Here is a 26139-nt window from a genome sequence, read left to right as displayed (position 1 = left end):
ATATGGTGACCCTGAGCACCCAGGCTGCAATAAATGACTCTTTGGGCCTAGGTGGCCTGGAGAGATCACTACCTCACCTTGCTGACTTCAAGTGAGGGGCAGGCCAAGCAGGATCTCAATCCAGGCCACACTGGAGGCCTTTGGGTACCTCTTGCCAAACCCCAGTGACTCAGAGGGAATCTCAGCTGCTTCTGGGCTGCTGCCCATTGTGTTTAGAAGAGGGAGCGGTATAGGAAAAAGCCTTGTGTGGTCAGAGAAGAAGCTTCCCTTCAGGAACACTTTCTTAGCAAGGACACGCTAGTCAGTGCCCTGGCATTGGGGAAAGAAGCTGGTGAAGTATGAACCAAGTGAATACCTGGGCCAGGCAGAGAGCTCAGCAGGCTGCAGTCTCCTTATCCATTAATTGGGGTATGGCAGAAGTCAGGCCAGGTGTTTGCAAGACTCTGACACTCCAAAACTAAAATGCAAACAGAAACAATAAAAGACTTTCTTCTTAAATAAAGAGTTAAAGCTTACCCCTGTTTCAAGGATAGAAAAGATCTATCCCATGGCGGGGGTGGGGGCTCCGAGGCAGGCAGGCACATCTATCTGCTTTCCCATGCATGTGTGAGAGTCAGCATTATTTTTAGAGACAGTGCACACCAACTGTCTTGTGTAAATTAACATTCACGAATCTACCGCCGCATTTGGCAGGAACAAGAGACTGACTAGCTGTGCAGCCAGGGCCACATGCCTCCGTGTGACCCCTCCCTCCCCAAACACAAAGCCAGCCTACACTGTTCTTGCTGATAAGCTCTGAAAAGGAGCAGGCTTTTGTTGTTCTTGAATTTGATGTGTCCTCTTGACCTCTTCCTGGTATATTGCTTTATGAATAGTCATCCCCACAACACACACAACCAATAGGGTCTGGGAGCAGGGAATTCAACTAGAGGAAAGAAGCACTTAGATTTGGGTCAAGATTGAAAAACAGCACCTCATTTACACACGCACACATGTGCACACATACACACACGTACACATGCACACATGCTCATAACCATTCCTCTAGGTCAGAACACTAAAATTTACTTCAAATCCAGGAGCAAGGATGATCTTGCCCTTCCCAAGGGGACCTCATACCCTGGTGCTACATGCCAAACTCCTACAAATGGACTGACAATGTAACTCAGTGATAGAACATGTGCATAGCATACATGACGACCTGCTTTTAATCATCAGCATCACAGAAAAAAAAATCATAAATCCCAAACTTCTACAAAAGACAAAAGCACAGCATAGTTAAAAGTCTTAATGGCATAGTTGGCCCTAATGCCTATTTATAACAACCTTCAAGCCACAAATTAAATTTACTGATGGAAGAATGAAAGATAATACCTATAGTTTGTCCAGGAGCTATTCTTTAAGGAGGTGGGTACTAGGAAGCATTCACAAAAATCACACAGGCACAAACAGATTGTTTTTCACAATTTTCTTACATACTTGACCCTCCTTTGACCTCTTGGTACCAGTTCCCTGTTTCCTAACCAAAAGCTACACCTTCTGCCCAGTGTTTACTAAAACACACCAGCTGCCCCATGGGAAGAAACAAACACAAACTACACTCTACTGGTTTTCCGAGGGTCCTTTCACCTGGCCCTGATTTAGTAAAAAGCCGACTTGACCCTTTGTCCTTGGCTGGTTGGCTCTCCCCAATGGGAGTTCTTCTCTTGGTCATGGACCCACAAGGATGCACCTGTGGAGTCCTAAGGCAACTAACAAAACCCAGTCACCTCTGGGGTTCCTGGCACTCCAGCCCTCAGCAGCCTGCTTGCTGGGAGTCCCCGCTGGCAAAAACAATCCCTCTTCCAGGAAAAGCCTCCAAGCGTTCATACGGGAAATGGAAAATGTGATTTCTTGTCTAGCACTTCCATCCCTGTTCACATTTTATTTTGCTAAAGGATGCATTTAAAGTTTAGAGTTGAAGATCAAGATCCTAAACAAAATGAAATAATAATAGAACCTAGCAATTCTACCCTAGATTCTATCTTGGAACAATTCTGGCACATGTGCTCAAGGAAATGTGCAAAACCTCTCATGTCAGCATTGTGTGCTACAGAAAATCAGAAGCAACCAAATAGCCCAGCTATAAGGGTATGGATAGGCTTTTGTTCATTCAAACAATGGAATACCATACATCACTTAAAATGAATAAACAAGCCACCTGTATCAACATAGATAAATCTCAGCACACTCTGTTGAATAAAAAATAAGCCCCCAAAGCACACTATTTATAGAAAATACAAAACACACAAGGAAATCCTAAATAAAGACATATATTTCTGCAGGGTAGAGATGGTTGGCTCTATCTATAATGTTCTTTCTTTTTCTCCCACCCTCCCTCCTTCCCTTCCTTCCTTCCTTCTTTCTTTTGAAGAGAGTAAAAAATGTAAGCACATATGGAAAGTTATTCCATCTGTAAAACAGGATGTGAATCTTCACCTGTTCTATGATTTTGAAATGAAAGGAATGTTTTCATAATTTAGAATTGTTTTCACACTTTTAAAGTAAACCATAGGGAGAGTGAGGGTCAACCAGTATGTTGTGGGTTGGGGGCTGCTCTACCTGCTATAGCTCAGCCTCCAGGGTCATTCTGCCTAAGGCACAAACCCATGATACACTGTTGTTAAGAAAGGATTCCCACAAACTTGGCCTGGCTTATCTGAGTTTCTTTCTCTTAGTAAGTACAGCTTTGCTTGTTCTAGAGCTGCCGTCAGGGGTCTTAACCACAAAGCTTACCCTCTGTAGCCCACTGCCCTATGGAACAGCTGTAGCAGCAGGCATGTACCCAACTAAGGATACATGGGACTGTCATTCACCTCAATAACTAGGCACTAGGACCAGATCTGACTCCTCGTGAGGTTATGTCACCCCACTTCTCAGAAGGTGTTCCTGAAATTGTGGGAATTTCCATGTACATCTATACAACCTGTATTTGGAATCAACTTGGACACAAAATTCCACACAAATCTGAAAAAATTCCCATCCTGGAGAAGGAGGGAATCCTGGTACCCCTGTTCATTCCCTACTCATTGGTAAAGGCCTAGAAGGTAACAGACCCATCACACCCTCGCCCATCTCCCTAAGGCTTCATATTAATCATAGAATAATATCCAAAATCCCGTCGTGGTGATGGGCCAGGTAATTGTTCTGCTGAATTCTCAGTCCACTGTGTTTTCATACAGTGCAATAAAGTGGGTTGCTAAAAAATGAGATTTAAAAAAAACATATAAAATCCAAGCCCTAGGGTTTTTTAAATTATGAAATCGAATATTTTTGATTCCTTCAAATTGCTAAAATCATGTCTAAATAAAGGATCTTGCTTTCTCCTCCCTCCTATGATGGCCAGCAGTTAAGTTTGCAGTCCTTGCTTAAAGCACACCTTGAGTAAGAAAATCGGGGGGGGGGGGCGCGGATCTAGACATCCCATTCAATCCTCCCTGTATGAATAAACCAAATCACCTGTATTAAACCCTGTGAAGCAGGGACTCTGGTCCTCTTTCAAGCTGAGGAAGAATCTCAGAGGTGGGGTGCCTGGTCCAAGGGAAACACTGGGCTCCATTTCCCCAAAGGTTCTGCAGTCTGCCACTTTGGAAGACATAGAATCTCCCAGGGCAGTGGCTCCTGGAGCTGCTGAAGATATCTGCACCTAAGCCTGGGGAAACTCCTGCAGCCAGCTCCTGCTGACCCATGGACTCCAAGTTGAGCAAGTGGCCCCACATCTGTGGGAATACAGGACTCTGGCAGGCACTTAAGCCCTAGGAACCATCCCCAGCCCCACACACCAGAACAAAGCTGCCCAGGCAACTTCCCTTGGGTGAAGGGGCCCAGGGCCTAAGTGATATGGTCAAGTCCCTTGAGTTGAGGTGGGGGTGTGCCATAGAAGACCGACCAGTTGGTTGCCAACTGTCCCTTCAGCCACATGACAGCAGGCCTTCCCAGGGCCAGCATGTCCAGCACCCCCTGGGGTAGCCCCCACCTTCCATATAGGTGTGAGCCCCATTCTGTTGGATTTCCTGCTCTTCTGTGAGCCTTTCTTTTAGCTGAGCAGCAGGAAGGTACTTTCCTGGTTCTCTGACCCGAAATGACCAAGGTTTCAAACTAGGTTAGAGGGATGGGAAAAAGGTAGGGAATGGGCCAGGGTCATTTTTTCCCTAGGCACATAGCCCTTGGAGAGCCAGAAAAGGGGACGAGAAAAGAATCTATGAGGGAAACATGAGGTGGGGGAGACTGTCCCAAAAGACAATGTTCACTAGGGTTGAGGAGGTGGCACAGGTGACAGAACTGGTATGGGGTGAACAGGTTTGACAGAGCTTACAAGTACTACCAGATTGGCCAGGGCTGACATACACCATTGGTCTGGACTGTGCTTGTGGCTGTTCCTAGTTCTGCCCTGATGGAGCACTCCCACTCCCAACACACCTGCTGAATTGCCAAGGTCTGGAGACCTGTAGGGGAAAATGCTTAGAAAGGAGAAATATGTGCCAAGCCACCCTGCAGGCTGCAGGAGAAGAACACAAGGGGAAACTCTTAGAAAGGGACTGTGCAAGACAGAAGGCAGCCTGTGAATTTTGGAGAAAGGTCTGGCTGGGAGAACCATAAAACATTTGGTTGCTTTGTTTAGTTGGCGTGAGAAATAAGGGGGAAGGGTAAGAGGCTTAAGTAAAAACCCTGATTAGTTGGGACTGGCTTAAACAATTGAGGCATCTCCCTCTTCAGGGCCCCACAAAAGTCCCTCAAGAACTTAAATGAAATGCACCCTGGGAACACCAGCCCCAGGGCATGCCCAGTCCCAAACCAGGGAAAGCAGAGTCCCCTGTTAGAGTTCTGCAGTGCACAAAGCACACTAAGGACTGTTAAGTCCTGCAGAGGAGAAACCTCCATTTAACTCAGAGTTCCCTGCAGAAACTCTTTCCATGTAAAGTTTATATGACCATTTCTGGGTCTCAGGCCAGGAAACAGCACATTAGGCTACAGGAAACACGAGACTGAGAGTTAGCTCTTGAGGATGAAGTGGAAAAACAGCTCCACTCCTGACTTTCTGCACAATAAGAGAATGGGGCTCCTCGCTTCACCCTCAGGCTCTGCCCCAGAGGGTGCAGCCAAGCAGAGGATGTCAAAATGTTTAAGAAAGACAAAAATGAAAAAGATTTTGCTGCCAAAGTTATTACCAAATCGTCAAAATTCACAATAGAATTGTTCAAATTTCAGTATCAACCAACTTGGCAGAATATCAAGACAGAAAAGACATTTAAAGATGCACATGACACCATGGCACAGTAGTCAGTACTTCCAAGAGATCCAAGTAGTTCTCAATTTATTCTCAACAACCCACAAGGGCAGCTTTTGGTTCTGATGCAAGCTACATTAAACATAGAAGTATGCAATTGCTGAAATACTTGAAGCACTTGGTTTTCTTAAAACCAGTCAGAGAACACACACATACCTGCTCCCTCATCTGAACTGGGGTGCTACCTTCTTAGGAACAGAGCTAGAAGTAACTCATCAGAGACCAGGATAAACTCTCAGGGGTGGCAGGGACTTCTGAAATACAAATCTTCCACCCATATCTACTTCAAAGCCAACAAGAGCCTTTGACCTCTTTTCTCTGTCCATTCATATATTTTCAAACACAGCCTAGAGTATCTCCAAGGCCCAGGGAGCTATAACTGCACCCTATGCTGCTGGCAACCTGGAGCAATGTCCCCCACCGTGAGCCAGGGCCCTTGACAGGAGGTCTTTCTTCCAGGCTCTCTCTGGATTCCTATCTTCCTCCCTGGTTCAGAAGCAATTTTAAGAATTGCTCCTGGCCTGGCCTCCCCAGCCCTTCTCTGGCATCTTGGCACCTGCCCCCATTCACCCTCGGGTCCTTCCTGGGCACAGCTGTGATGTGGCTATCAGGCTAACCAAATATTTTCTGCCCTGGTCTGTCCAGACTTGTCACATCATCCACACAGGGACCATTCCCATTGAGGGTCCAGCCATTCTCAACCTCAGGGATGGCCCTTGCACTCGGGGATTGCATTTCATGAGTGTGTGGAGAGTTTTGTGCTATTGCCAGGGGTGCTGTACAGAGCATCTGTAGATTGTCCCAGGACTGCAAGAGGGGAAGCAGGAAACCCCTGGATGCTCACCCTGGCTGTTGGCTTCCAGTAAGCTCTGAGGAGCATCAGGCCACCCAGCCATCTTACAGACAACAGAACTGAGACCATTCTAAGGTAGTGTCCATGTGCTGATTAAAAGCAGATAGCCACCTCCTGCTTCTATGGTTTCTGGGGCGGATTAAACATTTTTGCTATTGGAGATGGAGCATCTTGCCCATGAATGTTCTTACCTGGGTGGAATGACAGGCTTCTGAAATTGCCATGTGCACAGCGCTCACTAGCTGCTCTTTTGTCTTTTTTATTGTCCCTGGTGAGGCGTGGGAGCTTTATGATGAAGCATTTACTTTCTTTCCTTTCACAGAACAAAGCCACTCCTCCACTGAGGGAGGTCTTGACACCCCATTGAAATTCACACCCTCACAGCTGACTAATTCATTTCTAGTGCATAATGTGGATGGTTGGACTTTGATTTACATAATCAGAATGAAACCTTCTCTCCTACACAACCCAGGGTGCAGCTGTGTCAGAATCCCTGGCTGGAGCTGGAGGGTTGTAAATGTACAATCTCACTGTTCACCTCTGGCTGATGAACACATTTCCAAAGATCAAGAGCCCGGACTGTTGCTATAATAAAATGTTGAGACTGGATAAATTACAAAAGAAAGAAGTTTATTTTGACTCATAGTTTTGGAGGCTAGAAAGTCCAAGATCAGGCAGCGCATCTGGTCAGGACTTCGTGCCCCTTCAGAACATGGCAGAGATCAGAAGGGCAAGCTGTTGCATGCAAAAAGCAACAAAACACAAGAGGCAGTCTAGGTTTATGACAATCCATTCCCTTGAAAAAAGCATTTATCCCTCTTAAGTCTAATCACCTCTTAAAGGCCCCACCTCCCAATTCTGCCATAATAACTATCAAATTTCAACATGAGTCTCAGACGGCTCAGATTACATTCAAATCATTGTCTACACTATTGGATCCATTTCCCTTGAGGATCTTTATATCAGAAAAGTTGGCTTATGGCTTTCCCCCTTTGATAGATCCTTGGGGTTTGCTCCTCTCTCTTCAAAGACACATTGTTTTGAAGATCTTAAAGACTGAGGTCCCGAGACAGGCTTAGTGGTCTCTGTCCCTTCCCTTTGTCCCTCTTTGGCCTCTCTCTTCCTGGACACATTTCTTCATTGGTGCTAGCAATTCTTCTCGAATATCAGCCCCAGACAAGATGTCAGCAGACCAAAGGTCATAAACTGAAGCCATCTACCAGGCTGCCACTCCTAGGAGGCAGTTTGACAGCTACCCACTTCCATGGGAATTAGCCCTGCTCCCTTGGCCCCTTTCAAAACAGAATCTGTCCCAAGAGTGTCTTACCTGCTAAGAAAAGTTAGAGTCTCCCAGTCCCCATCAGTTTATGTGTATCCTTGGAACTATTCCCTCCAACCAATGAATGCAGGATGGGAAGATCCAAGTTACTCTGAGTGGCACCAAAAGACTGACAGTGGACCACATGTGCAATGAGGCTCACTGGTGCCCCCAAGGCTCAGCTCAGAGACTGCCCCAGCAGCTAATCTGAGAGCCATGAGCAATGGTGGAAAAGAGATGCTGGGGACTCTCATCCTAGTCTCAGTTCAGCATTGTGGCCCTGGGAAGTCGTTCAACCTCTCTTGGACTCAGTTTCCTCATCCATAAAATGAAATGGTTATTAATTTGCCTTTCCCTGGGGGAAAAAAAACCCTCATTTTCTACATATTCTATGCCATTTTAAAGACATTTTTTAGTTGTAGATAGATACAATACCTTTATTTTCTTTCTTTATTTTATACCACGCTCAGGATCTAACCCAGTGCCTCACACGTGCAAGGCAAGCGCTCCACTGAGCTGCAACCCCAGCCCCCTATGGCGTTTTGAAAACACCCTTGTAACAAGTCACAGATCTACTGTTTAGAACACCAACTCATAAACAAACCAAGACCCCCTGGTCAGCTAGCGAGTTGTTCCTGGAACCGTGGCAACCCCACCATGTGTTTTAATAAAGGTACACGTTTGTTATGGTTCACTCAACAAGCACGTCTCAGCACTGCTGTGTGCCCGGCAGCTGGAGGCCAGGTCTAAGGATGACAAATGAGAAGACCCAACCCTCCTGGAGCAGACATCCCCGTGGGGTCAAACAGAAGATGAGCAACTGCTGTGGAGAAATACAGAGCAGCAGAGGAGCCAGACATCAGAAGAAGGGTTACACTGAGCAAAAGCCTGAAGTGGGTGAGAGCGGGAGCCAGGCAGGTACCCGCAGGAAGAGCATTTAGGCCGAGGGAGCAGCCAGGGAAAAGGCCTGCCAGCAGGTGTGAGTCTTGGGAGTTCAAGAATTGAGACAGGGGCAGAAGCAGAGTGGAGAAGGGAAGAGTAGAGAAGGGTGGGGAGGGGAAGGCAGGGAAGGGAGAAGTCATAAGGCCTTGTCCACTCCCTAGGTCACTGTAAAGTGTCGTAATGCACTTTGCTTTGACCTATGATGAAGTTTCTGGATTCAAGAGTTAAAGGGGTTTTGTCAGGAGAAAGCAACTTGGGATTTTTTTTTTTTTTTTTTTTTTTTTTAGGAAGTTGAGCTAACTGTCCACCTGGGAGCATGGCTTCAGAAGCATGTGATGATGGCAGATGAGTTACCTGGTAGAGATTGAAGGCTGCATTTACCCCACATGACATTCCACATGCTTGCAGGAAATGCTTATTTGGATAATAAAGTATTAGGAATGCCTTCTGATTTTAAATAGTGCTGTAATGTATATTTTGTGGTCAAAGATAATAGTTCTTTTGTTCATATGGCTAGCATGGCAGGGGCGGGTGGGGGGAGGCACAGTCATGTGGAGTCATGGAGACAAGGTCTGGGTCACTGGGTGCCTCCAGCTCCCTTGGAGAGCCTAGGAAGCCCGGCTTGGAGCTGTTCTCCCCATCACCCACCCAGAGGAAGGGTCACAGCTCCCCATCCCTTATCCTCCCACACTGCCTAGAGAGACTCCATGGCCACACATTATAGACACAGAGTAAAGGGGATTTATTGGCAGCCTTGTCTTTATTAAAACAGAATCCCACACTTTTCAACTCTGTAACTTTATCATCACTTCACTTATTCTTTCAGGATTTCTTCCTACAAATTAATAGATTTAAATCTAACTCTATCTTATATTTCTGGTTATTTCATCTTGAGTGCAATAGAGTCTTCTTTTTTTAATTAAAAATTTTTGTTTAGCTTTGATTTTCTTAAATTAACATTCAACATGACGTTTCGAAGTATGTTAATGGGATCTGTCTTTATACTGTTTGGCTTTCTTCTTTCTTCCCAGGAAGTCTATATTAGCTTTGGGGGTGTGTAATGCACCTTAACTCTCTGATTAAGTAAACTTGTATGTGTGTATGTAGAAAGTATACATATGCCTAGGGTTTTCAGCTGTGTTTGCTTCTAAAGATGGGATTATGGCGAAGAAAAAAATCATTTTTCCCTTCACCCTTCATGATATCTTAGCTGAGACTCCCTCTAAGAAAAAGCTGATTGTCACAAGAAAAGCAAACAGTTTAATACCATGTATTCCTCCTGTACACATGGGAGATAATCCAGAGAGAAGAGTAGTTTCAAGAGCAGATCTCAAACAGTTGTTTTAGACTTCGGGTTTAAATACAACTGGCTCTTGAAATGAAGAGGGTGCAGGGAAAGACTTGTAAAAACAGGATAAGTCTTGTTATACAGATTTAGGTTGGCGCTTTCTCCCCTGACTGTATCTTGTGGTTTAGAGTCCTCTTCCTGGCACAGGAAAGAAGACACTCTTATAAAATGGAGATTCATTTAAAGACCTAAATTTCCCTTACAAAAGGGTCACATCTACTCTGTTTTCCGAACTTTTCTTGTGTTTGCGATTTCCCAAAATAACTGGCTCAAAATAATTATTAAGACAAAAAGGCATATTTGGTATGGCATATTCTGGTCCCCTATATCATATATTGAGGAGGCATGTCCTGAACCTTATTGGGATCATAATTAGCAAACATGTCTGCACTTTAGAACACAGATGATTTAAGATTCTTAGAAGCACCTCAAACCCTTCATTTGGGGAAACTAAGGCTCAGAAAAAGATGTGCTGAACTTCGTTGGGCCTATCCCTGCCCTACAAGGCTCATGGGCCTGCTCCTGCCCATTTCCAGCCACATGGGCTCCTTCTGCTCCTGCTCTTGCTCCTGAGAGAGGCTTTTGTACCCTCTCCCTAGTGCCCTCATCTCAGACAGCCACTGGCCCACTCATTACTCCACAGGCCACCCTCATCTCAATCAGCCTCTTTCATGACCTATATTTCACCTCAAAGCCCTATCACCACCTTATGTGATGTGTCTTCTTGATTCATTCTCAGGCTCAGTAGAGTAAAAGCTCCAGAAAACAGGAGCTGTCTGTCTGGTGTCCTAGCTCAGCAAACAAGGTTACATTTGCAGGTCTCACAGGTCTGAGAATTTGTCTTCCATGAAGCCCTGTTCTGGGTCAGGTCTTTGCACAATGTTCATTGTTGCTCTTTTCCCTCATTTCCTAATTGCTGCCTGACTCCCAGGGATAGTCTCTCCACATCCTTCCATGGTCAAAGAGAATCTCTGATTAGGATAGTAAAAGGAATGAATGCATGTGCCCTCCAGTTCACTGGCCCAATGCAAGAAACCAGGTGATGTTCAAAGATTTTAGAGGTCTCCAGAGGATTCTCTAATCCAGGGAGAGCTTCCTTCCCTATATTCCCTGAGTCTGCTGTAGCAAATGTGCTTTTTGGCAGTAGTTATCATGGTTACTAACAAAAGGAACATCATCAGCTGGAAGCATTCAGGGGCCCTCATTTTGTTGTGTAGCGGGTGGCCTCTCCATTACCATATTAGGGCTCCTTGGGTAGCATGTGAAAGAAGTGGACTATGCCTGGCCATGTATGTACTGGAATTTGGGACCAGAGTGCTGAATTAATGAGCTAAGCGCATGCAGTGCCATCGCACGGTCACTATAGACTGGGCTGAGAAGCCTTCAGGGCTAAGTTCGCTTTGCACACCTGCACAGCCTTCGGAGGTTCTGGGCTCAGCTCACTGCCAGCAAGGCACTGCCCACTCCGTCCAGCCTTGGGGCCAGCTGAGCATCCACTGGACTTGTACTTCTCTCTGGTTGGGTTCACAGGTCCTTTCCCACAGAGGCATTTACACAGGAACTTGTTTTCTCCAGGCCCCGCCCAAAGGAGCACCTCCTTCTTTCCACAGACTGCCAGGGTGACCCCACCCTCCACCAACCCCTCCTGACTGTGCTCCAGGTCAGGCGTGGATGGTGGGGAAGTGACCTGGACCTCTTCAGGGAGATGGAGGCCCCTCAGTCAGGAGATAAAAAGAGGAGCCTCTTCCAGGGCCTCCCTGCAGAGGGCGGGAAAGAGAGCATGTACTCAGCCACGCGGTTTTCCGGGCTCCAGACTGCACCCTCTCAGTCCCACAATCCCAGGACAATGGGCGCTGGGAGCTGGCGCTCAGGGAGGGTAATCCTCATAATGGCCCAGGCAGTGGTGCAGCAGCTGGCTCCGGGTAATGCTCCCTAATATCTGCTTTCATGTGATTAACGGCTGTGGATAAAACCTTGATCCTGGGAAAGCAGGCCCGACTGCTAAACCCAGCCACGGGTATCACTTATATTGTGCTGGGAGCCTGGAGTCATTTCAGTGATTTACATTTTAACCAAGCTATCATTTTAACATGTAAGGAAAATAAACGAAGAAGTAGAGAACTAAATTCATAGACAGCCCAGGCATGGGGCAAGAGGGAGATGGGACTGTGCCTAATATTGGAGATGGGAAACAGCTGGGGCCCAAGGGTCCTCACACTTAGCCAGCCCAATCACTGTCCCCTACTCCAATTCCCCTTGGACTCATAATATTTCTCCAGGCCTGTCCTTGACCACTCCAGGATAACCAGTAGTCTTACCATGAGCTGTACCATGTGTTATCTGTCCCTATATAGTTTATTCATCTTTTCTTTTTTCTTTTGGTACTGGGGATGGAAAGCTCTACTTCTGAGCTACATTCCCGGTTCTTTCTTTCCTTCCTTCCTTCCTTCCTTCCTTCCTTCCTTCCTTCCTTCCTTCCTTCCTTCCTTCCTTCTTTCCTTCCTTCCTTCCTTCCTTCCTTTCGAGGGTCTCATTATGTTGTGAAGGCTTGCTTACCCTCCTATCTCTCAGCTTCCTGAGTTGCTTGGATTTCAGGTGCCCAGTCACCTGACCTGGCCCAGTCAACACATTTTCTGCTACAATGTCATTTCTTCCTCACCTCAAGTCTGTGATCAGGGGAATGGGTACAGAAAAGTCAGATGCCAGATAGGAGCCCTGTGGCAGATCTTGGAGGCTCTAAATGTGACTGGAATTAACCTTTTGAGGCTGAGTCATGGAGCTATGCCCAAGGACCCCAGGGACCCCAGAGAAGGGCTCAGGCAATCCAGCAGCTATGGCAATGGTTGCTTTCTGACTTCTACAGAAACATCCTGATATATAATTGATCCTTTATATCTATAGGTTTGAATCTGTGGGATTCAACCATCTGTGATTCAAAAGTATTGAAGGAAAATATTGTGTCTGTGGTGAACATATACAGACTTTTTTTCTTGTCATTATCCCCTCAACAATATAGTATAACAACTATTTACATAGCATTATAATGCACTGGATTATGATTGTATTTAAGTAAACTGGAGATGATTTAAAGGATGTGTATAGGTAATGCAAACATTATATTTCATATAAGAGACTTGAACTTCTGCAGATTTTGTCCTTGGGAATCCTATAATCAAATTCCCCTGGATACAAAGGAACACAGAGATTGTACCCTACCCCCAAAATTCCATCCTTGCCAAAGACCAGGCCTTCCTGGGACATAAAGGAGGTAGGTGTTTGGGTTCCCAAATACAAGTAGGAAAACTAAGGCTTGAGGAGCTTGCCAAATCTGCAGAATATCCCTGACAGAGCCAGCCACTGGCTGCATTTCAGTCAAGGAAGCATATGGGAGCCTAAGGCCATTACACTGTGTTCCCCAGTGTTCTTTAACCTCTGGGAACCACACACAAGTGTCATATGCCCCCAAATGGACCACAAACAACTGACACAGCTGGGTTATCTTTAATTTACACTAAAACTGTATTTTTGGATTGTAGAATACACATGTCTTTTACTCCTTTCTGTCCCTCAACCCTTTATAATGCCCTTCTAACTATTAGTATTGTTTTGAACCATTTTAAGTTGCTGTTTATGCAAAGTCAAAAATAGTCAAATGGCAGCGATTTCTTTTCTTTCTTTTTCTTTCTTTCTTTCTTTCTTTCTTTCTTTCTTTCTTTCTTTCTTTCTTTCTTTCTTTCTTTCTTTTTTAGAAAGTTAGCAAACTAGAGCAAATTATTGCAGCTGAGTGACGAGTTGGGGACCAGGACAGTTCTGGAGATCACCAGATGGGGGCAGCAGAGAGCCGAGCTGGCTCACAGGCAGGTCTGTCAACAGCACTGCAAGAAAAGTGGCCCATCAGGGTATTAGCAGATGATTCAAAGTGAAAATGAGCAGGCTGCCTGAGTACTTTAGCTGGACAAACTGACCAATAAGCAAAAGACTGGGCACTGTTGCTCTGACACTAGCACCAGCAGCTCATGGCCTGGTGTCTCCTGCCCAGTTTAATCTGCCAAATTCTCAAGGCCAAACCTCCTAGACAGGACCTACCAGCCTCTTCCTGAACACAGTCCACAGTAAAGAAAGAAAGAGAGACAGCCAAAGAAGTGCCACATACTCCAAAGGCTGATCGCCACACTAGTCTTTGTGCCTGAGACACTGAGCCCACATTTAACAATGTGTCTCATGCAGCTTTCCTTCCCAATCCTGAAAGCTCCCAAGGATCCCTGGGTGGCTTCCAAATTTGTCAGGTTCCATGAAAAATTTAAAAAAAATGCTAACTTTATTGTTTAAAATAATGTTACTGAAAGCAGAGAAGCCCTGGCCAAAAGAGTGGAAAGGGGAGGCACAGATTGGAGTCCACAGACAAGGGCCTTGTGACAAAGATATGACTTCAGTCCTAGCTTTGCCACAGACCAGCTGTGTGAAATCAACCAAGTCACCACCTCCTGGGCTCAAAGCTCCTCATCTGCAAGACAGAAGAAAGGATGCCAACTCTTTCTTCCTTACAGAATTGAGAAGGACTCCTGGAATAGATTCCAGTAGCCACCAAGGCCCCACTAGGCATCACTTTCTTTTAGCACATCCATCATATTTATGTCCTTGTACTCTACCACCTGAGAGGCCAGCACCTGCCCTAAGACTTCAGAGGATCCTCAGGTTATATTTTCCATGGTTGCTACCTATTCCTCTGAGTTCTTGATGTCCACCCTCCACTCCTTCCCTGCAAGGTTCCCTCCTGAACCTTCTGCACCTCTTAACACCCTATCCTTGCCCGAGTGCAGAACTGAATGCTTTGTGGCTTCCACCCCCAAACTAACCCTCAGTCAAGACAGTTGAAGGAGGCCAAGTCCTAACAAAGGATGGAGAAGAACTACAGGATCTACATGAAGTGTTAGCATCACCATCTCCCTGACCTGGGCTGTGCCCAGTATCTGTCTTTCACTGCCCTAGAGCTCTGCCCCCTCTCCTACCTTCCCCTCCGAACCCATGACACCTCTTATCTCTTAAACAACTGTGTTGTTGCCATTGTTCTGAATTCTCCCTTCTAAGCTCTATCCCTCAGAATTTTCCCTTCCACAGAAATTCAACTATTAGGATGCTTTTCTGTAGGCTGGGAGTATAGATCAACAGTATAATACTTGTCTTCTATGAATATGGTTCTAGGTTTGGAAAAAAAGGGAGGGGGATGCTTTTCTGCTAAACTAAAGATCATCTTCCCTTGGGGCCTGGTAAACCTTGGGCAACTCTAAATTGCAGCCAGATGTCAGTTGCCCACACAAGGCCCCAAGTGGCAGAGGTTTGGAAACATGTAACTGATGAGGCAACTGAAGAGATCTTCTTGAACTATGCTTTGCAATGGTCCCTTCTCCACTGCCAAGGTCAGAAGTTACTCAGAAACACAGGAGAAGTGGGTAAACTTAGGGCCTCAGCTTCAGGTATTCACACACCAGTTCCTTCAGCAAATCGCTTAATTTCCTCATCTGAAAGTATAAATGTTAGCACTCTTTCCACTAACTTCTGCAGTTGCAGTTGTGAAGACTGTGAAGATGGCTAGACAAATGCATTTGTAAAGTGCTTTGGAATCAAACCATTTCCCCTCTGATTAATGCTTGGTTAAAACCTGCCAGCAACTCACCCTGCTAGAGTTGGCTCCCTCCTCTCATTTCCTGGCTTCCTGGCCTCCTCAGCAGACCCACAAGGAACCATAGGTACTTCTGGGATTTTGTTTTTATTTTCTCTCTCTCTCTCTCTCTCTCTCAAACCCAGGGACTTACTCATGCTAGGAAGGCACTATATCTCTGAGACTATAGGTACTTCTGACTCTACTGAGGGTTAGACAATTATGAAAGGAAGAGGGGTGAAGGGGAGGAGACGGGTACCTTTACTGAGCCCTTGAGTCCTAGGTACACATGCACTAATCACAAGAGTTATCCATGAGAGAACAACACACTCCCACATGTATTTTTCAATAGTCTTTTGCAGCTGTTGAGTGTGATTTTTCTATGAATTCAAATCTGTATCCATATTGATTTTTTCTCTGTTTATTGCAAAGCAAGATGTGTTTAAATTTCTCATTATAATTTCTTCTGTGATCCTGCTAATATTGGCTTTGTATGTTTTGAAGCTATCTTATTAGCTGTATATTCATTTAAAATCCTGATAACACCTTGGTGAACTGAATCTTTCCACTTTTCTCTGCATTTTAGTTACTTCTTTTGCTTTAAGGTCTATTTTACTTGAAATTGATTTTATATTTTAGCATCCTTTTGGTTTCAAGCTCACTATATCTTCATATTTTAGGTGGACCTTCTGTAAATAAAATGTGATAGTTTTTTAATAAAGCATAAATATTTTAGATTTTTATTTAGAACATTTTATTGCATTTACATGTAATATAAATTCTATCAAGGTTATATAAATCCACCATCTTACTATGCATATGCTTTATATTTGTCCCATTTGTTCTATATCCATGTTTCTCTTCCTTTTTGACTTCTTTTAGATTGGCTGAATAGTTTATCATTATGTTGTTATGGTTTGGATGTGAAGTATCCCCCAAAAGTTTCTGTGTGAGACAATGCAAGAAGGTTTAGAGGAGAAATGATTGGGTTACAAGAGCCTTAACCCAATCCGTGAATTAATCCCCTGATGGAATTAACTGAGGACCAAGTGAAAGCAGGCAGGGTGTGGCCGGAGGAGGTGGGTAATTGTGGGTGTGCCTTTGGCAAGTGGAATCTCTCTCTGCTTCTTGATCATTGTATGAGCCACTTCCCTCCACCACATCTTCTGTCATGGTGTTCTGCCTCACCTCAAGTCCCAAGGAATGGAGCTGGCTGTCTCTGAAGCCATGAGATCCCAAGTAAACTTTTACTTCTCTAGAATTGGTCTTATCAGTCTTTTAGTCACAGAAGAGAAAAATCTGACTAAAACATATGCTTTTCTCTGTTGAACTGTAAGTTATACACTCTTTTCATCACCAAACCCAAGTCCTCCTTGATTTTCTATGTTCTCTTCTAGATGTTTTATAATTTTGTGGCTTGCATGTAAGTTCAGGGATCTACTCTGAGTTAATTATTGTGAAAGGTGTAGGGTTATTGACTGATTTAATTTATTTACATATGGTCCAGTTGTTACAGCATTATTTGTTGAGAGGACCAGTGCTTCTCCATTGGATTGCCTTTTCTCTTTTATCAAAGATCAGTTGATCATATTAATGTGTCTCAGTTTCTGAGTTCTCCATTCCATTCCATTGATCTTTTTGCCCAGTATTTCACCAATATCATAGTGTCTTAATTACTGTACCATCATAGGAAGTCTTGAAATTGAGTAATATCAGTCATTTTTTTCTTTCTTCAGTATTTGGCTCAGCTACTCCAGATCTTTTGCCTCTCATTAGTTTGTCAGTTTGTGAATATCCAAAAATAACTCGTTTGTTGGGAATTTGAATTTATAGATTATGTTGGAAAAAATTGACATCTTAACAATATTGAGCTTTCCTATCCATGAACATAGAATAGCTCTCAATTTATTTAAGTCTTTTAATTGCTTTCATCACAATTTTGAAGCTTTCTTCGTGTTGCACATATTTTATTTGATTTATTACTAAGTCCTTCATTTTTTTGGGGGGGTGCTAATGTAAATGGTATTATGTTTTTTTATTTCAAAGTCCAATTATTCATTACTAGCACATAGGAAACCAATTGACTTTTATCTATTAACCCTGTATCCTGCAAATTTCCTGCTATTGCTTATTAGTTTCAAGATCTTTTGTGTTGATTCTTTAAAGACAATCAATTCATTTGTGAGTGAAAAGTTTTATTCTTTCCTTTCCAACTGATGTACTTTTCATTTCCTTTTTTATCTTATTATGGTAGCTAATTTCAATATATGCCAAAAAAGAGTGATATCCTCCTGAAAGGAGGGGGAAAATCTTTGCCTCATTCCTGATTTTAGTGGGAGAGAGTAGTTTCTCACCATTCAGTATAATTTTAGCTGTAGATTTTATTGTAGATAATTTTTATCAAGTTGTTGAAGGTTCCTTTATTCCTAGTTTTCTGAGAGTTTTTAATCATATGTGTTTATTGAATTTTATCAAATGCTTTTGCTGTATCAATTGATATGATCATGTGATTTTCTCTTTTTTTAAATTAAATGATTTTCTCTTTTAATCTGTTAGTGTAATAAATTATATTGTCTAATTTTTGAATATTGAACCAGTCTTGCATACCGGGAATAAATCCAACTTCATTATTTTTGTATTGATAGACTCTATTTTTTAATGATTTGTTAAGGAATTTTTGCATTTGTATTCATGAAAAATATTGGTCTATATTTTTCTTATAGTGTCTTCATCTAGTTTCAGTTTTAGGGTACAATAACCTCTTAGAAAGAGTTAGAAAGTGTTCATTCTTCATCCATTTTCTGGTAGAGGTCGAAGAGAACTGGTGCATTTTCTTCCTTAAATAAAGTATAAAATTCACCAGTGAAGCCATCTAGGCCTGATGCTTCCTGTATTGGAAGTTTATTAATTATTTACTTATTAATTTTCTAGATATGGGACTACTCATATATCTACTTCTTTTTATGTGAATTTTGATAGATCTTGTCTTTCAGAGAATTGGTTCATTTCATGTTAGTCATCAAATTTGTGGACATAAGAGTTGTTTGTAGCGTTCCTTTATTATATTTTTAATGTCTGTGGAATCTGACTTATACTTCTCTTTGATTTCTGATATTAGTAATTGGTCTTCTTTCTTTTTTCTTGATTAGCCTTGGGTTTTATCATTTTTATTGATCTTTTCAAATAATTAATTTTGGTTTTATTTATTTTTTCTATTGATTTCCTGTTTTATTTTTATTGATTTCTGCACCAATTTTAATTATTTTTTCTTCTGTTTATAAAAGATTTAATTTGTTCCTCTTTTTCCAGTTTCCTAAAGTGGAAGTTTAGATGATTGATTCTAGATCTTTCTTCTTTCCTCATATATGCATACAGTATGATAAATTTCTAAGCACTGCAGTGAAGTGCATCCTAAAACTTTGCTAAGTTATTTCATTTTTATTTAGTTCAAAAAAGTATAAACTCTTCTTGAAATTTCTTCTCTGATCATGTGTTATTTGAACTATGTTTTTAATCTCCAAGTATTTAGAGATATCTCAGTTATCTTTCTTTTATTTTTTTTCTGGTTTTATTATGGTCAGAGAGCATATTTTGTATGGTTTCTATTATTTTAAATTTGTTGGGGTGTTTTTTCCCTCAGAATGTGTTATCTTGTGGTGATGATCCCTATGAACTTGAGAGGTATGTGTGTTCTGCTGTACCTGAATGAAATATTTCATAAGTGCCAATTAGATCCAGTTTATTGATGGTGCTGTTTATTTCCATTTTATTCTTACTGATTTTCCTGTTAGGTTTATAAACTGCTAATAGAGATGTTTTGTAGTCTCTAACTAATATTGGATTTGATATTACTCCTTGCAGTTTTGTCAGTTTTTGCCTTATATAGATGTCTTTTCGAACTTAGGGATTATTATGTTATTTTGGAAAGTTGACCCAATTGTTATTATGTAATGTACTCTTTATCCCAGTAAGTTTTCTATTCCTGAAGGCTATTTCTCTGGAATTAATATAGATACTGTAGCTTTCTTTTGATCAGTGTTAAAACATGGTATATCTTTTCACATATTTTTACTTTTAATCTATCCATATCTTTTGTAATCAAAATTGACAAAATATAGCTGAGCCTTGTTTTTAATTATCCATTTTGACAATCTTTTCTTTTAGTTAGTGTATTTATACCATTCACATTTAGAGTGATTAGTAATATAGTTGGATTATTATCCACCATGTTTGTGATATTTTTCTAGCTATTGAATTTTTCTTTCTTTCCTAATCACCTTTTTTTCCCTTCCTTGTCTCAGTTTAATGAGCATTTTATGTGATTCCATTTTCTTTCTTCTTTTAGAACATCAATTATCACTTTAGCGGCTGCCCTAGAGTTTATAGTATACATTTACAGTGAATGTGAATCCACTTTCAATTTATACTATGCCACTCCATGGGTAGTGAGTATAAGTACTTTGTAATGGAGGATTTCTACTTCCTCCTTCCTGTCCCTTATAAATAACTTTGCTGTCATTTGTTTCAGTTACCTGTGGGCTGTAACCACATGATATATACTGTTGTTGTTAATAGTTTGAAGTTATCCATTAAATCAATTAGAAAGAAAAAAATTTTATTTGCTTTCATTTATTCTTTATCTAACACTTTCTTTATGAAGATATGAGTTCTTGACCCATATTCTGAAGATTTCTTTTATTTATTTATTCATTTATTTTTGACCAGGCAGTTGTAATAGTAACAAATTCATCTAGTTCTATGGATCTGAGCAAGTGTTTATTTCTTTTTTATTTCTGTAGGACATTTCTCTGGATATAGAATCTGGGTTGTTGGTTTGATTTTTCAATACTATAAATATTTCATTCAAATTTCTTCTCTCATACAAGAATGCTGATATAAGTTGTGTTTTTATTTGTCTATGGAATTTTTTAATTCTTTTATGCAATGGACCAAATGTTTGTGTCCTATGAACATGATTAGGATTGTTGATCATATAAGAGGCCAGAGAGTGAGTTAGCTATTTTTCTAGCCTGTGAGGACACAATTGGAAGTTGGCTATAACCCAGAAGGGAGCTTTTATCCAACCATGAGGTGCTCTGATCTCAGACTTCCAGTCTCTATAACTGTGAAAAATAAATTTCTGCTGTTTATAAGCCACCCAGTCTATGATATTCTGTCACAGCAGCCTGAGCTAAGATGTGCTATTTCTCTCCGCTCTTTTCTGGAAATTTCAATATGAAATGCCTACATTGTGTTCTCCAACTTCCTTGGGTCTGTACTTTGGTGTCTTCCCTTCATTTTGCAAAATTCTCAGCCATTGTTACTTCAAATATTTCTTTTATTCCTTTCCCTGTTTCTTCTCTAGTATTCCTACAATATGATGTTACACTTTTTGTAATTGTTCCACTGTTCTTGGATATTATGTTGCTTTTTTATTATTCTTTTTTTCCTTTGCACTTGAGTTTTAGAGGTTGCCCTTGTTTCTTCTAACTCACTGATCGTTTTCTCAGGACTATTCAGTCCACAGACAAGTCCATCAGAGAGACTTTCATTGCTCTTATGGTGTTTTTGATATCTGGAAGTAACTCTTGATTTTTTTCTTAAAGTTTTCATCTTTTTTGAATATTTATTTTTTAGTTTTCGGCGGACACAACATCTTTGTTTGTATGTGGTGCTGAGGATCGAACCCTGGCCGCACGCATGCCAGGCGAGCGCGCTACTGCTTGGGCCACATCCCCAGCCCAAGTTTTCATCTTTCTGATTGTGTTACTTAACTATTCCTGAACATTGTCCATTTCTTTCATTAGAGCCCTTTGCAAAGTTTGTCATTTTTTTTTGTTGAAAGGCAGACACCATGTATGGGACAATAGGAAATGAAGTAAATAGGGCTTCAGGATGAGGGTTTGTGTTTATCTGGCCAGAAGTTACACACTGTGTTTACTGTTTATTGTGGTTGTAGTTTGGGGGCATGGCTTTTCTTTATAATCTTTTTTCCCCTCCCTGTTATTTTTAGGTTCCCTACAAACTCACTAAACAACCTGAGTTGTGATCTTTTCTTGTGGCAATGCTAAGTCATTGGGGGGTAGGGGGTGTAGAGAAACATCCTGGAGTGTTATGACTAGTTCTCAGTCTCTTTGAGAGTACATACACTCAGGTTGTGGCTTTCACAAGTGCTTCTCAGATCTCGCCCCAGCTACAGAAGATAGAAAGCCTACAGGGAGCTGGCGTTGGGTATATTCCTTCACCCACATCATTAGGCTCTGGTCTGGTCTGAATGTTTATGTCCCCCCAAATTCATGTGTTGAAACCTAAATTCCAAATGTGCCCTTTAAGAGGTAGGTATGTCATGAGGGTGGAACCCTCATGAGTGGAATTAGTATTCTTATAAAAGAGGCCCCAGAGAGTTGGCTACCATCTACCTACCATCTGCAAAGAAGAAGGCCCTCACCAGACAATGAATTTCTAGCACCTTGATCTTAGACTTCCAAACCTCCAGAACTGTGAGAAGTAAATGTTGGTTGTTTATCAATCACCTGATTTTTGGCATTTTTGTTCTAAGACCCCAAATGGACTAAGACAGGCTCTAATAAAGTATTTTCCATTGAAGGCAGGTATTAAATAGAATGCTCTGGGCCCTTCTCAAAAATCACTCCTTTTCCACTCTCTCTATTTGAAGATTGAAGGGATTTTTCTCTGGTCTTCATGATAGCAAACTTGGAAATCAGGATCAAGTTCGTATTCTGCAGGTGTTGAAGACTGAACATCCAAGAACCTCTGAGGCAAGCATAGAAAGCAAATTTTACTTAGAAAAGAGACAGCACAGAGATATCAGACATCTCCAGAGAGAAGTCCTGGTCCAGATCACCTCTCCCCCTCCCCACCTCCTGTTTCTATCCTACCTACTGTTTGTACCCAAAGGCAGGGAAAGAGCACCCCAGGGGGGAATCATTAACAACTCCTTTTTGAGGAGGAGTGATTCCTCAGAGGTGTTCCCCCTGGTTGAAGGGGGAAGTGAAGATGGAGGTTTTAGCAACCCATTTCTCCTTTTCTTTAATAATTAGCCCTCATCTTTCTCATCACTTATTTTCAATGCTGACTACCTGTCCTTTGCCTCTGTCTTATTCACTTGGTGCTTGGAGATAAAACTCATGGAAACATGAGGCCCTTCTTAAGATTGGGCCCCCTGAAGTCTTTCACTCCTAGCTGGTCCACAGTCACCTTCTGCAATTCATCAATTACAGAGTTTCAGATTGGTGTTATGAAATAATTCTGAAGGTGGAGTGCTGACCATTGCATTACAGTGTGCATATACTTAACACGGCCGAACTGTACATGTTAAAGTGGTGAAGATGGCAGATTGTATTTTCTTTAAAAATAAGTTAATTAGCTGGGTGCCTGTAATCCCAGCTACTTGGAAGGGTGAGGCAGGAGGATCGCAAGTTCAAGGCTATTCTGGGCAATTTAGTGAGACCGAATGTCAAAATAAAAGATAAAAAGAGGTGGGGATATAACTCAGTGGTAGAGTACTTGCCTAGCATGTACAATAGCAATAATAATAATAATAATTAATTTAAAGTTCTTTTATGAGTATTGTTATGGTTTGAATCAATGGTGTCCCACAAAGGATCAGGCGTTGAAGGTCTGGCTCCCAATGCAGCAATGTTCAGAAATGGTGCTTTTGTGAAATGATCATGAGGGGCCTGGCCTCATCAGAGGAGATTCATCCATTGATGGATTAAGAAGGTGATGGCATTATTGGCAGGTGATGGAAATTGTAGTGGTGTACCCAGTTGGAGAAAGTAGTTCACTGGGGGGAACTTGTCCCTGGCCCCTTTCTCTTCCTCTGTCTCCCTGCTTCCTGGTTGCTGTGAGCTGAGTGGTTTCCTCCACCATGCCCTACTGCCATGATAGTCTGTCTTATCTCAGGCCCAAAACAGTGGAGCTAGTCAACTTTGGACTGAAACCTCTGAAACTATGAGCCAAAATAATCGTTCCTCCTGTAGCTGTTCATTTGATCACAGCAAGGAAAAACTGGCTAACACAAGTTTAGAAAATGTTGACCATTTTTAGCCATTCTGAGTGGAGATGAAGAGGACTACCATTTATCATCAAGGAATCTCTGGGCTTGTTGAACATGTCATGGAGAAGCCACTGCCTTCTCCTCATCCTGTCTCTTCTCCAGTCCCAGGTGGAAGTCCCAGCCCAGACCCCAAAATTTCCTAAATCCCTGTCTTCGGGCAGTGTTCCATTCCCCACACCCAAAGCTGACCTGACATTAAGGCAGTGGTTTCCAGAGTGGGTGAGAAGAATCCCCAGAAGTATTTCCAGTGCTAAACATGTCATCATATTTGTGTGTACACAGAGAAAAATCTTTGGATGGTAACAAAATAAACCAAACCACTTACTACCAAATTTAGACATGTGGAAACTGTAGAGAATTTTCTTATGTGGGAGGGAGACTTCACTATAAACCTGTGTGTGTTTTCTAAATGTTTGTGACATGTGAATATATAAAGTGTTAAAAAATTAATTACAAATAAAAATTATTTTTATTTGCAACTTTTACAAACAAGAGCAAGATATTACATTGGATCCCATTTAAGCTGCAGGTTGGGGCTGGCATCTTCACTTGGTCTACAAGGCTTAGGTCTCCCTATGGGGTGAGTGAAGCACAGGCAGAGGGGGAGGTGTTGACTTTCCAGCAGATTTGTGTCTGGAGAGGCAGAGATGAGAGCCTGAAGCAGGAAGGGGTGGCCCAAGAAAGCCAGGTGGCTCACAGTGAAGCAAGCAAAAATAGGAGGAGGAAACTTGGAAGAGCTTTGGCATCACGGCAGCCAGGTAAGGGTGAATGGGAACCTCAGGAGCATACAACCAGATATACCAGGTGTGTCACCCTATGGGGACTGTAGCAAGCACAAGAGCAGAGCTCCCAAAGAGAGGAAGCTCAGAGTGTGCAGCCACAATCCAGAGTGGACATCAGCAGGGAGAGGTCTAGGGCACGTAATGCTCCGTTGCATATTTACAGAGTGCCCTCTAGGCCAGGCCCCTGGGGACACATGTACTGTGATGATGCCCCGGGGAGGTCATGGTCTGGTGTGGAGCACAGGCGAGGACACCAAGGTTCCTATTTATGGAAGCAGGTGCTAGAACAATGGTGCTCAGGGAAGGGGCATGGGCCCCAGTCTGAGTACATTAGGGAAGATTTCCTGATGGGGATGCTGCCCTTTGTGTAGCATAAGTGGGCCACAAAAAGGGAAGGCCAGGCTTAGCAAATATGCTAGATAAAACACAAAGTAACAAGAAAGATAAATCCATAGGGGATGTTTGAAGAGTTCTGCAGGGAAAGGGGGGGGGCAGCTGGTTCCATGGCTATGGAAGTGGAACCACCGAGGCTGGGTTTGCACAGCATACCAAACACAAGAGGCCCTTCAGAGAACTGGTGGCCACAGAAGAGTGGCCAGAGCACCCCCTGACATTGGTCATCCCAGGATCTCAGAGGGGAGAGCTCAGGAAGCAGCCTTTCTCCCTGGAGCTTGGGGTGGGAGGGGTCGGGAGTCAGGGAAGCGTGTCTCCCCCTCTCCTTCCTGCTGATTTAGTTGAGAGACTAGGACCCATCAAGTACCATTCCTTAAGTAAAGCAGACAAAGAGCAGAGTCTCAGTGGAAACATTTCTCATTGAGCCAACACTGGGAAATGATCCCATTTCACCAAAGCCAAGGGAGCCTTCAATAGGGACTGTCAGAAACCTTTTCCAGAACTTTAAATAGGTCCTCAAAACAGCCAGTGGCACCTCAGATGGTTTAAGCTCATGGCTACCCGAGGATAAGTCTCTGGAGTCCTTCTTGTGCCACTGTGGATCTAAGTGATAGTCAGAGGTATTCCAAAATAAAAGGGGATTCCACAGATAAATGAGTTTTGAGTGATGCTATTAGCCAAAAGTAAGGATTCTTCTTCATTGAAGAGCATTTAATATCCTAATATGCACCATGGATCTCTAAGAGGAAAATACAGTATGCAGAACTGCCCAAATTCAGTTCACTGAGGAATCATTATAGGAGAATGCCCAAGCCCCCAAGGAACCCAATTTAGAGAATATTGGAGAATGTTGTCCCTGGAATGATACAATACTACAGGGGACACCATTTCTGAGCTAGGAAGCACTCAAAGTAGACACCACTCCTCTTCACCCCTGGACACTTGAAAAAAAATACAAAAAAGCTCATTGATTTTTTGGGAAGAAGGAACTGGCATAATGGAAAAGAAAAACTACTGCTAGGCAAAGAACTGGGAGAATTTGGGACTAATTGCTAATCTGTTTAACCAGGTTGTCTTATTTGCTCACTTCCTAAATCAACTGGGAAAGAAAGAACAAGCTTTAACAAGTAGTGTCAGAACCCCTCCTGCTGCTTCCCAGTCTTGTAGAACTTGCCTTTATCCACTGGATGCTCTGTGAACTCACACTTTCTATTTGTTTCCCTAGCAGCCTCCCTTTGGCCTGTGTTTTAGAGAGTTTTTCAAAGAGTCAAATGATTAAAATACAAAATCTTTCTACTAGTTTAAGCAGAAGATTCAAATATAACACAAGTATTCTGAGAACTTTTTGTTTAAACTTTTTGTATAAAGTTTTTCTTCTAAGATTTATGGCATGTACCCCACATTTTCTTTCTCTTTGGAGGTGATTTTCTTCTTATGG

At 42.5% G+C, this 26139-nt stretch overlaps 1 protein-coding gene across 2 annotated transcripts in view; it reads left to right on the top strand.

Moving 5' to 3' along the window:
• Trpm1 (transient receptor potential cation channel subfamily M member 1) overlaps positions 1 to 26139 on the top strand; it is a 129908-nt gene that overhangs the window by 761 nt on the left and 103008 nt on the right. The window lies entirely within an intron of this gene.

The sequence above is a fragment of the Urocitellus parryii genome, chromosome 6 (assembly GCF_045843805.1).
Source record: "Urocitellus parryii isolate mUroPar1 chromosome 6, mUroPar1.hap1, whole genome shotgun sequence".
In the NCBI taxonomy this organism is placed as follows: domain Eukaryota; kingdom Metazoa; phylum Chordata; class Mammalia; order Rodentia; family Sciuridae; genus Urocitellus; species Urocitellus parryii.
The sequence above is the reverse complement of the archived record's forward strand: the minus strand, read 5'-3'. Positions and strand labels throughout refer to the sequence as shown.